A 12085-nucleotide genomic window follows, 5' to 3' on the forward strand; every position below is an offset into this window, starting at 1 on the left:
TGCAAATATAAATAGGAAATGTAACTTCTATAGATTCATTCTAGCTCTGATAATTAATACCCTCAAGGTAAGTTGCAATGAATATAAGAACTAATTTCTTAAATAGAATTTTAGAAGTAATTTTAGAAGTAATCTACACTTGCCATAAAGATGCTTTCTTTATTCAGGTTCAATGTGTCACTTTTATACTTTTATAACCTATTTAATATGTGGCCATAGATAGCCAAACTCCATAAAGCAAGGTGACCAAACAGTAATAAACTGAGAACACAGACAGATTATAGAGGAGGTATAATTTCCATCCGGCCTCCCCTGCTCTATTCCAGACCTAACTAACATTTCAGGCAAGTGAGGGTTGCTTGAGTCACAGTAATCAAGTTAATTAACAAAAGCTAACACAGCCTTTCAAATATATGAAAAGAATATATTTTAACTCACAGAACATTTTTTCTTCACTCTGGAAACAGAAAGAGAGCACAAAAATAGAACAATTTTGCATAGCTGGTGGGCAAATGCCTCTTGGCTAATTTATTATCTACTTACTATCACTCTTTAAAGTGATCCTAACTCCAACTAAGGCTTGCATAAATGTAAGAATAATTTTCTAAAAAACAAATTCCTGAATCATTTTAATTCATAGAACTTCTATTAGGAGCATCTGTAATTCCACATGGGTATCTGTCCCTTTAACACTCATATGGATGGACTCTATTTTATTTAAAAGCACAACACATTAAAGTTATGTAAAGGAGTATACATATTTAGATTCATTCAGCAAGCATTTCTTTCACATGTACTAAGAAACGTTTTCTACCAACAAGGAGTATGTGAACTAAAGGAAAGATAGTCACTTATGCAAGTTAATAATATAAAATAAAATTTAAGAAATGCAATAAGGCATTGTTTAAATGGTGATATAGGAAAGAAATTTAGAGGAGACATTGAAGCAGAAGAAGGCAATCAAGAAATCATAAACCAATGAATATATACTAAATTTGAACCACAGTGAGTGGAAAGGATTATGCAACATTGATTATAGAACATATACCACTAGCTCAATTTTGTACAGGACATGACCAATGTCAGTGAACAAAAATGCAAGCAATGTATGATAAATCTCCAATGAGTACAAGAGAAACAATTTCTATGAACATTTAGAAGAAGCATATAACCTGTTATAATGGTGGAAGTTTTTATGTAGAAGGTAAGGTTTGGATCAAGCTTTTAATAATAGCTATAATCTGATAGAAATGGAACATTTTAATCAGAAGAAGTCTGTTTTGTTTGAATGAAAGCTTTCTAAAGTTAGCATTGCCTTGGAGAGGATACTGGAGCCTAGTGCCTAGGATTGGTTCCACATGTTCAGAAATTTGATTTTGTCAGCATTCCAAGAGTAGGTCAATTGCTGAGGATGAAACTCACATTAATCAAGTTCACAGAGCCTGAAGTATAAACGAGAATATCAATTTATTAATTTACAACACAAGCAGAAGTAGTTGGAAAGCCAACTTACAAGAAATTTGCCTGGTGAACAAGAAGCCAGAGGTAGAATATAAGAGGAGTTTTTTGTTAAATATTCAATATTGGGTTATGTTAATCACTTACTGCCATCTCCAGAAAAATTCCTGACAAAATTAACTGAGTTTGCAGTTTGCAAGTCAGTCATATGGCAGGGGGTGGGGGAGGGGGTGCTTGTGCAATCATATGGATGGACGATGGATGGATGGATGGATGGGCCATGTTAATATTTGTCTCACTTGATCCTGTTTCTCAATGGCTCCACAATACATATGCTCAGCTGTCTACTGAAAGATATTCTTTACTGGGAAGAAGTATGTCTAATATTCTAAATTTGATATTGCTAGTAAATCCAGTTAGAACTGTAGAATATTGCAGCATTTAATTCAGCACTAAGTGGTCTTTATTTAAAAGCAGTATATGTTCATTACAGAACACTTTAGAAAATATTGAAATATTCAAAACAAAAAATGAAAATCTCCTTCCTCTACACAGTGCTTGCTGCCTTCATTCTTTTTCTCAGCTGTAACTACTGTTAACGGGTTGGGATGTAGTTTTCCAGCACATATTTGCATGCATATGCAAATAAAAAAGCATGTGCATATACTATTTTTAATGTAATCAGACAACATAAAGTGATCTCCAACTTGCTTCTTTCACTTAAAAATATAATTATGCATAATCTTCCTATAGTAATACCCATAGCTGTAACTATAACTCACTTTTCATTAATAGCTCCATAATATTGCACTGGCTGGATGGATCAGGCCACCATATGCACCCAATTCAACACATTTTGTATTGCAGTGTACATTTAAGAAGCTTGTTTGAGTAAATCTTATCACAGACTAAATCCCAAATGACATATATATTTTATATTTTTAATATTTGTGGTTTCCCTACAAAAATTGGTATGAAGCATCTGTAAACTTCTGGCAAAGGCAAATGATCGTACAGATTTCCCCATGGTTTAAATAACAGAATTTTATAAATGTTTACAATACTTGCTAGTCAGCGAAAAACAGATAAATTTTGTTTTAATTGGCATATTTTAATTAAGTGAGGTGAGCTTTTATGTATATTATTAGTCATTTATATGAAATGTGTGTGCGAGACAGAAAGAGAGAGAGAGAACTGGCTTTTCAGGTCTTTTGCCCATTTTATGCAGTTGCTTATTTATTTTAAATAAACCATTACTGTTTATTTATAGAATAAGGAAAGTACGCCATATGTATTGCAAACACTTTTCAGAGCTTATTGTTTTGTTTTTGAATTTTGTTGACAGTGAATAAATTGGGATTTATTTTGTTAAGAAAGGTAAGAGTTCAGCTCTTTTTCCTCAAAACATAGCTAGTTATCCTAATCCAGTTTATTGAGTACTGTGTTTTTCCATCACTGAGTTTTGAAACGTATATTTATCATGTACTAAATATCCCATACAGATGGTTCTATTTTTGTCCTCTTTTCTGTTCCATTGATTTGTCAACCCCTAAGCCATTATTGCATTGTTTAATTAGTACAGCTTAGTATATACTTAACATAGTAGTTCTCTGCCATTAAAAAATATTCTTTGACTTTTTCTTCTTATTCTAACACATTTATTTATACATCTAAATTTTAGCAAGTTTTTTCTTTAAGATTGAAATCGAAAAGTAGAATGAGAAGGAGGAGGGGAGGAGATGAGAATCATAGTAGTAATTGATTTAGATATATTTCATTACTATTTGACTTTCCAGTAAATTGATGCCACTATTTCTATGCAAGCATAGGGAGTACTGTCTGGTTGTTCGAATTTTCTTTCATGTCCTGATAAAAATTTAAATTGTGTTTACATATATTCTGCAAATGTCCTTTTTTAAAAAAATGATTTTATTTATTTATTTATGAGAGACATAGAGAGGCAGAGACACAGGCAGAGGGAGAAGTAGGCTCTATGCAGGGAGCCCAATGTGGGACTCGATCATGGGACTCCAGGATCTCGCCCTGGGCCAAAGCAGCAGCTCAACCTCTGAGCCACCCAGGAGTCCCATATCCTGCAAATTTCTTGTTAAGTTTCTTCCTAGGTGTATTGTGCTTTATTGTCATTTGAAAGGCATCTTTTCTATATAGGAAAGCTGCTCTTTGGTTCATTTTTAATTTGACCTGGTCACTGTACTGATTGCTTTTACCTAATGGTCATCACTAACTTCAGTCTTTCCCATTACCACCCAAATCCATGCCTTTGTCAAGTTCTCTCATTAATGCCTCCTAAGTACCGATAACGTTCAAATCTGTTCTGTCCTCTCTGTTGCTATAAATCATGCTCAACTTCAAACTTGTTATGGTGTATGCCCTGGACTATGACATGCTCCATCTCATCCTTTAACTACAGTATGAATATACATATTTTACTTCCTTATTTAAAACTCTTCAGTGGTTTCCTATAATATACATAAAAAGGAAAAAAAATCCAGGCTTCTTAAACTTACACCAATATCTCTCAGTCCTCATCTCTTCCTCTTCCTAATTCACATTTCATACCCCGTAAACACCCCAACAGGCCCCCCAAGGTTTCTGCCTCTGTACTTTGGACTTCCTTGATATACCCCTAATCATCTCTCCCTTTGCTTGAATAGATCCAACCACCCACCCCTGGAGTAAGCAGCACATCTTCCTCAAAGTTGGTCTGGCCCCACACTGAAATGTATTTATACATTTCCTCAGTGCTCCCCATAAATCACTGTGTATAGACCTATTTCATATTACACTTTACACTATAATTGTTTGTTTAAACAGTTGTCAGCCAAATATATGAAATCTTTAAAAACAGATTATGTTTCTTAGTTATCTTAGAATTCTGTACATATGAATTTGTTTAGGCAACCAGATGAATGAATGTAAAGATTAAATATTATTAAAGGCCTGTTTTGCATCAGATACACAATTTAAGGTGCCGTATATACAACAGTGAACAAAACACACAAAACTACTTGCCTTCATTGATGTCACACTCCAGTGGAAAAATGACTGTCAATCAAAAAATAATGAAGGAAATATGTAGTATATCAGAACTTTGTAAAACTGAAATAAGTGGAGAATATAGCATGTCACAGAGAGAAATTTTCAATTTTATAATGATAAAATTATATGTATTTCATTTCAATTTTAGCAACTCAGGTTTTATTTGCAGAACTGAGAAATCGATTGTTTTTTAGATTATTTATTTATTTATTCATGAGTGACACACAGAGAGAGGCAGAGACACAGGCAGAGGGAGAAGCGGCTCCATGCAGGGAGCCCGATGTGGGACTTGATCTCGGGTCTCCAGAATCATGTCCTGAGCCAAAGGCAGACGCTCAACCACTGAGCCACCCAGGCATCCTGAGAAATCTATCTCCATATTTTATAATAAAAATAAAGTTTAATGAAAATTTCAAAAGGTAGTAGTAATTAATGGCTTGTGGATCTCAGTGGAGTTTTTGTAAAAGGTAATAGAGGGAGTGAGTGACCTGGAGAAGGACATAAAACATAAACTCAAATTTTTATTATTATTAGATTTAATGAATATGTAAAACAAACCTATCAGTTTGTTAAAAAGCATCTAAATGGCTACTCTTAGATTCTGTTCTTAGCAAGTGTGGATGAGGTAAACATGGCATCTAAGTAGGATAAGCAACTTATCCTGGTTGCCTGGATTTCCTGGTACTCAGAGAGTGGCTTCATTAGAGATATTGGTAAGGACAAATTTTAAGATATGTCCACAGACTTGGAAATCCCAGGAACAGCAAGAACAGGGTTATTAGAGATCAAATATCTGAGCGTCCAGGAGAAGAGCACTCACATGATATTAAAATCATCAAGAATCATTGACAGAAGCAATTTTGGAGAAAAGAACGGCACACCAGCAGGTAAAATCTTTAAAGAATGAGGAAGAATAATCTGAGGTTACATGAAAAAGTGTTCCTCATAATGTGGTCCACAAATGGCTACGCAACCAGTGAGGTAAGAGAAGAGATTGCGAGTAGCCATTTACACTCTCTCAGTAGATTATTAGGTTTGTTTTTAATACCCATTAAATCTAATAATAATAATAAATTGAACTTATGTTTTATGCCCATTTTATTTCATTGTCTGTAATTTAATTTTTATTGTATTTATTGATCTGAAATAGATTGGGAAGAAAAAAAAGTAAACTAGTCCTTCCCCACAAAAAGTTTGCTAATCACTGGTATAGCTGACTGTAGCAAGGGGTTATGAGTAATATGCTAGGATGGCATGAGAAAGCCAGTAGCCTATATGAAGACTAGGTGGTCCAAAAGTGGCAGCAAGATAGGATGGTCAGCTCATCCAGATTTGCAGACTTTCATGGTTTTAGCACCAAAAATCCCAAGTCCAGAAAATTCTTAGGTCCCAGGTAAACCAGGACAGAAGCAAAGAAGACACCTACTCCACCTCCACAGCTTAGTGATGCCGGTTATGAGGTAGAAAGCATAGCCACTCCTTTCCAAACTTCTAATGGTCTCCTATTACGGGAGACCGAGGTGGGGATAGTCTCATCAGGAGAACAACATGTGTTGACTCTCTTCTTAATCCCAGAGCATGAGGATTTCCTTATGGCACCATAGAAACAGTAGGGGAAATGGAATAGCATGCTACAGTTTTACTTTCAATTTAACAAGATGAACTGGGGGGAGGAGTTGTGTATATGGGGATTTACTATTTATAGAACGGTAATTACATTAGTATTAAGACATGATGACATCTGGAGCTGCCAACTCTCTCCCCGTTGTTGCCAAGGACAGGGGGATAAGCAGAGGAAGCTGTTTTACCCGGAACATATTTTCTCTCCAAAGGAAGGCACGGATCAAGTGCAGTAGTTAGTAATTCAGCTCAACACTATTACTGACCAAAAAATAGTTGTGTTGGTTAAACAATTAATGTTGATTATTTTATATCAGCCCTTTCATAATGGTGAACTAGATCACAGCTATTCCTCATCCAAGGTAGTGTCTTCCTTTAGCAACTGCCAAATCTTTAGACCAACATGAAAGAGAGTAACACCACCCAAATTTGCCTAAAGAAATTTGCAACAGAAAGCCATTTAAATAATTTATAACAAGGATTGGATTTACATACCATCTGGTAAATGCAGTTGGGGAACTGACCTGAGAAGGTGAATTAGAATAAGAAAATTTTGCTTGATGAATTTGGAATCAGAACATAGGTAGTAAAACAGCCTTAAGCAGCCATTCGGCAAGCCCCGGAAGTTTGGTAAGACTGTCTGTTCTAAATAGATACAGCTGTCCAATGGAGGGAGTGTTTCTGGTGACTGGTGATGACATCTCTGGATGGTGCTAAAGAAACAATGACTGATTCTTAATTAACTTTCACTTTTCTAGATTCCATGGGGACTACCAACTTTCAGTCTGAATTTTTTTGTTGTTGTTGTTGTTTTATGAATTTATTTATTTATTCATGAGATACAGAGAGGCAGAGATAGGCAGAGGGAGAAGCAGGCTTCATGCAGGGAGCCTGATGCGGACTCAATCCCGGGACTCCGGGATCACGCCCTGAGCCAAAGGCAGACGCTCAACCACTGAGCCACCCAGGCGTCCCTGCATTTGTTATTATAGCATTATCCATTCCATGTTTCAACCTACAATTACCAAGTAGGTAGATTATTTTTCATCAATTACATTTTAGAATGCTGCTCCGTGAAGACATATGGAAGTGCATCTTTATCTTACCTCTGACTTGTCTTAAAACAGCCCCATGGTATCAGCTGCCTCAGAGAAGATTTTCAGTAGACAGTATTGAACCTCAGGGATTGGCAGCTAATTCCACACATGCAATACACAAGCAGCCTTATAGATGGCTGTCATAGAGAATAGTACTGCCTGCCGTGTCCTTAAATTGAATGTCCTATCTTAATACTAATGTAATTACCTTTCTATAAATAATAAATCCCCATATATGTAATTCCCATCCCCCCAGTTCATCTTGTTAAATTGAAAGTAAAGCTGTAACATTCTATCTTAGGTGGCACCCTACAGTACTTTATGAATGGTATGTTGGCAGTGCTTCTCCAACTTTAATTTGTATACAAATTATCTAGAGATCTTATGCAGATTCATAAGATCTGTTATAATGCAGATTCAGCAGGAACTGGCTGAGCCCTGAGATTCTGCGTTTATAACAAGCATCAGCATTGCTGTCTGGAGACCACATTTTGAGTAGAAGATGTTTAGGGGCTTTGTCACTAGCATCATGTCCCAGTGATGCTTTGCAGGTTGCACAGTAGCAATTGCTCCCATCAGGGGATTTTCACTACTGATGGTTCTTCACTTAGTCTCTCCACAACAGATCCTACTTTGGGACTTCAGTCAGGTTCTTGATGTCTCTTGTCCCTTTACAAAGCTCCCTTCAACAGGTGGATAGCTCAGGGCAGCATAACTGTGTAGACCTGGGCTCTAGCATTTAAATGAAAAGTGACTTTAGGCAATTTTCTTAATTTGTATAAAGTCTTGGTTTCCTCACTTGTAAAGTGGATGAATAATAATGGTGGTATTAATTGTAATATCATATAATTCCTAAGAGTGTTATTAAGATCAATGAGATAATGCACATACAATTCTAAATATGTAGCACTTGATATATATACATTTTATTGTTATTATTATTGATATCATTATTATCATCCATTTCATGTTATCTCATGGAATCAATATCTTATCTGCCCCTGGATCCTTCTTTGCATTCTGAGGCATCTTCTCCTTAGCTTAGCTTAAGGTGAGGTTTCATTCCCTCATGAGGCTGCACAAAAGGCTTATAAGGCAGTATCTGCCAGTACCTCTTAGCAATATCTGAATTCAGATCTCAACGAAACTAAGAACAAGCTCCAGAATCTTCTTGACTTTCTCATACCACTCATCCTTTCATTGAATTTGAGAAATCCTGTATTTTTTTAAAGTATAGCTATTATGAGTTACTTAGGGAAAACAATTGTTTACTTAGGGCAGAATCTGTTATTCAAACTACATGTTTTGGGGGGCACCTAGGAGGCTCAGTTGGTTGTGTCTGCCTTCAGTTCAGAACATGATCCCAGGTCCTGGGATTAAGTCCCACTTTGGGTTCCCTACTTGGGGAGGAGAGGGATGCCTGTTTCTCCCTCTCCCTCTGCCACTCCCCCTGCTTGAGCTAGCTCTCTCTCTCTCTTTCTCTGTCAAATAAATAAATAAAATATTTTTTTAAAAAAGTACATGTTTGGAAAAAAAAAGTACACGTTTGGCAGCTGCTAGGTAGTAGCTGGATGTTAAGTAAGAGAGGTGAATTAGCATGAGACAACTCTATTTCTCAGAGTGTTTGTCTATGATTAAGTTGATTTTTTTTCCCTGTATTTAGCAACTAAGAAAGAACTTTAGGAATGATTTAATTAATCCTTGAATTCTGTCAATTTTACTCTCCACTGGATAGACGCTAAGAATTTGTATTTAAGAAAACTGTCCTTCTCTTGTATCACCTGCTGATTTCTGCAGGAGACCTACCTAGCCCGGTAATTTGTATTCCTATTTTTAAATTATGTATAACCAACATCTAGGTAACTCCCGTTAATAGACATCCCCAGGTGCAAGAACAAAGAGTGATCTTTCTATGAAGCAACAATGCATGCTTTTGCTCTCACCAGGAGCAATCTGTGGTTCACTGATTCGCTTATCTGTGTACTTCCTGAAGAGCCTCCCCTTTATCCTAGGAGAGGACTATCATTTAGAATCCATAGCATTTTAGATAGCATAGTATTTTGTTTCTTAAAAAATTCCATCCCTTTTGGTCACAGCAGTTCCTGGCAAGTACAGTAGTCATTTTCCTAAATAAGCAATAAATTATCAGAAACTCTCAGATATCCTGCATCATCTAAATTAATGACCTACATTGTAGTTCTTTATTTTCTAAGATGAATGGAAGTGGTGAACTGTTAAATAAGAGACTCTAGAATTTAGAAAGAAGATATAATATTGGCTTGGTTTGTAGAGTAATTAAGGCAATCCTAAAGCAAGTGGCTTGACTGTCACAAGTTCTCTCTCAGACTTCCCGAGCAAGTGATGGAATACAGAAAGCTGTCAACTCAGTCACAGACCAGCAGTCCAACAAATCACTCACCAGTGAAATAAAGTATTCTTTATTCTGTCCTCACCTCCCAGGCAGATTTACACACGAATTAGCACAGCAAATGAAGCCATGGAGAGGAATTTTACAGAAGTGGTACTCTGCTGTCATAGTCAAGAGGGTGGGCCTCCCTACTCCTCATATGCAAATATGAGCCTGTGTTTGGATCTTACCAAAAGTCCAGCATCCTGTCTTCTGTCAATAGCTGGTAGGATTATAGGCCAATGCCAGTCCCAAACTACTGTAATTGTATTTTCTCAGTTCTGTGCCTATAAGCTCTAGCCAACAGACTTCCTCAGTGTTACTTAGAAATACTTTATTCACTAAGGAAATTTTGGAATCATTTTAGAACAACATGAAACAAATACCACATTTATCACAATTAGTCAATGTTTAAAAGTAGGTGTTTAAAAAAAAAGTGGGTGTTTTTTTGAAACAAAACAATATTAAGTGAATTAACTATTCATTGTAGTTCTAATAATTTAACTGTGCATTGTTTCATAGAAATATTACTGAATTTTAGAATGTTTTGACCAGCACTTCTTTTTAAGTGTACTATAAAAATCAGTATTCTCTCCCAGAGAGGTATGATCCTAGCAACACTGAAAAAATGTCAGTCATGCCTATGACTGTGTAGGTACACACACATACTAGTTGACTTTTTTTTGACAGATTTGTCTACTGTAAGGATTCAGAAGGATCCAGCTGGTGCAATTGTCAACATGGCCTATGTATCAAATGTCAGGCTTAGTTGAAAATGAGTTTATTTTCTTAGCATCGCTAACAGCTATCTTAATAAAGCTGCCAACATTGCCAAATATAGCTTGTTGGTGTCTGAGATGTTCAAGTCATGTAAGAACTTATATCACAAATCTAGAGAAATACCACCCGGTATACGAGTTGGATTTGCTGTTTGTTTGTTTGTTTGTTTGTTTGAAGATTTATTTATTGGATAGAGAGAGAGTGCATGTGCTCGAGCAGTGGGAAAACGTAGAGGGAAAGAATCTCAAGCAGACTCCCTGCTGAGCATTGAACCTGATGTGGGGCTCAGTCTCACATCTCATGATAACATGACCTGATGAGTCAGATACTTAACTGCCTGAGCCACCCAGGCACTCCAGATTTACTGTTTCCTTTTTGATGCTTGATGAATAAGTTGTAAGTATCTTCAATGCTTGTTCTACCCTCAATAATCAAAATTATGAGAAAGAAGTTTGTGATATCCTTGTAAGGGGTGAGTGTGTGTGTGTGTGTGTGTATGCACGTGTGCGCGCACATGTGTTCAGCCCTTTGGAATTAAAGTTGTGCTTTCCTGAGTTCTTTCTATGTGAATTGTATAATTCACATTTTTTTTTCAAAGTGAACACACACACAAACACACAAACATCTGCCTAAGGTGAAAATATTTTGTTTGATAAGGCAGTTTCTCTCAAATTTAAGAACACATTGTTTAGCACTTATTATGCAGTTTTTATCATTTCAACTTGAACTTGTTCTTATATTGTCTTTTACATTTTCTCTAGTTATTTCAAATAACTGGTTTTCCTATTAACAAGATTAAAAGTCAATGGTAATGACTGTCTTCCACATTCTTTTGTATTTCCCAAGCATTGAAAAATGTGTTGCACACAGAGAAATTGTGAACTCAATAAATAATAAATAAATGCAAATATATTTATTAAGTGTTCCTATATGGCATATATGGGCATAGGCCTCATCAAACATGGCTACTTTTGTGGCACCTGGGGCTAAATCATTTGAGTGTCTGACTTCAGCTCAGGTCCTGATCTCAGGATCCTGGGGTCAAGCCCCATGTCAGGCCCCCTGTTCAGGAGGAGTCTGCTTGTCCCTCTCCCTCTGCTCCTCCCTGCTTCCTACTCATGTTACCTCTCTCTCTCAAATGAATAAATAAAATCTTTTTTTTAAGTAACTACTTTTAATGGTTTCCTATGTATTCTCTCAGAATACATATACATATGCGAGAATGTGCATGCACATACATCCTTGTAGAAAATTATCTAACAAGACCATAAATCAGCTATGTTTCTTGATTTAAATAAATAGAGCATCTTCCCATATCACTACATACATATCAATTTCATTTCATTTAATGGCTGCTGAGTATAACTATATCAGTGTACTGTATCTAATTTAACCAGTTCCTGGTCAATGGTCATTAATTTCCCAGTATTTTTGCTATAGGAAACAAAGCTATATTGAAGATCTTTGAACGTATATCATGACATAATTTTGTAAGCATGTCTATGGAGATCATTCTTAGCCACAGAATTGCTGGCTAAGACCATACAATTTTTTCAATTTGATGAATATTGACTATTTGACCTCCATAGCATTTATACTAGTTAAAGAGTTCATGGTACATCTACACTCCCCACAAAGCTCATACTGTTATTAACTGTAGCCC

The sequence above is a fragment of the Canis lupus genome, chromosome 18, assembly GCF_048164855.1.
Source record: "Canis lupus baileyi chromosome 18, mCanLup2.hap1, whole genome shotgun sequence".
NCBI classification, from domain to species: domain Eukaryota; kingdom Metazoa; phylum Chordata; class Mammalia; order Carnivora; family Canidae; genus Canis; species Canis lupus.